This window comes from Octodon degus, unplaced genomic scaffold (genome assembly GCF_000260255.1).
Source record: "Octodon degus isolate 3935 unplaced genomic scaffold, OctDeg1.0 scaffold00272, whole genome shotgun sequence".
Taxonomy (NCBI): domain Eukaryota; kingdom Metazoa; phylum Chordata; class Mammalia; order Rodentia; family Octodontidae; genus Octodon; species Octodon degus.
Genome location: NW_004524848.1, coordinates 2,485,672 through 2,487,039, shown reverse-complemented (window position 1 = coordinate 2,487,039; position 1,368 = coordinate 2,485,672).

Genomic DNA, 1,368 nt, shown 5'->3' with positions numbered 1-1,368 from the left:
TTATAGTATAAGTTCTCATATGTCCTGAGTCTTAATTGACCTTGGAAGGCTAGGACCAAAATGTTGGGAACAGCCATTCTGATGAGAGGCCTATAGTACTCTACTACACAGCAGTGATTCTCTGTCTTTGTCTGAACTGAAGTGATTCTCACATCAAGAAGATATGAAGCTGTTTTAGACTGAAACCAAATTTGTGTAAACATTAAAAAAATATATATACAACCAAAAGTGGAACACTAAGTTTTTTTCCCAGAAATACTCAAATATATGTGAAAAGCATGCAGTATACCATTTTTACCTGTGTGTAATGTCAATTTATTGATTTATCAACAAAATACATTAGATTATTATCACTTTTGATATGGCAAATTTGATCACTGGTACCAAAAAATAAAGGGATTAACATGGTAAATTAATTTATTTATTTATTTATTTATTCTTTCCAAACAAGCTCTTCTTTAATAAGGTTGATTATTATTTTGACCTTTTTATTTGGACATAATTTCAAATTGGTAGTATTTTAAGACAGAATACATTTTGGTAAAATAAATAAAAGATCCTGAGAGTAGGAGATTGTGGAAGCATAAAGATGAATTTTTGTGTCTCTTGGTGATGTGGAGGGTGGGTAGTTCTAGACTGCTGAGACCGAGCAAAAGCCCAGAGGAGAAGGGGAAGGATTTGCTCCTCATCATGTTTAGTTCCCTAAACTTTTTTTTTGAGTCAGATCATAATATATGGTTCAGGTTGACCTTGAACTTTTTATGTGACCCAGCCTGGCCTTGAACTTGTGGCCTTCCTCCCTTCAAGGGCTGAGACTATAGGCATGTGGCACCAGGCTTAGTTCCCTAAACTTGCTTCATATAATTCTGTCCACTATTCTCTTTTCTAACCTTCCTCCAACTTCTTCTATTTTCTTTTTTTTATTAATTTTATTGAGAAACAAGTAGCAATGAAACAGTTTCAAAACCAATTAGTAGGACAGTTTCAATAATTAATACATTCCATATTGTTGTCTTCATAGTGATTATTCATAGTACAAGATGCAGACATGATATCCTGTCCAAACACTATTAGTACAAATCTTTCCATTCATTGAATTAAGAGAAAGTAGCTATACTGTAGTTAGATATACTATCTTAACAATAGTATATGCAAGGTCCTGCTTTACCTTGGTCTTAATAATCCAGTAGAAAAGTATGAAGATTAAATATAGGAAGTAAAGCCATGCTGTTATGTTGAGCTGTGGGGGACTCAGGTCAATAATTTCTGACATTGCCAGTTAAACAGAAGATCCAATGCTATTATGGGCTACTGGACTCTATTAGAATATTTTGCTGAGTTTACACACCTATAATATTCAATAACGGA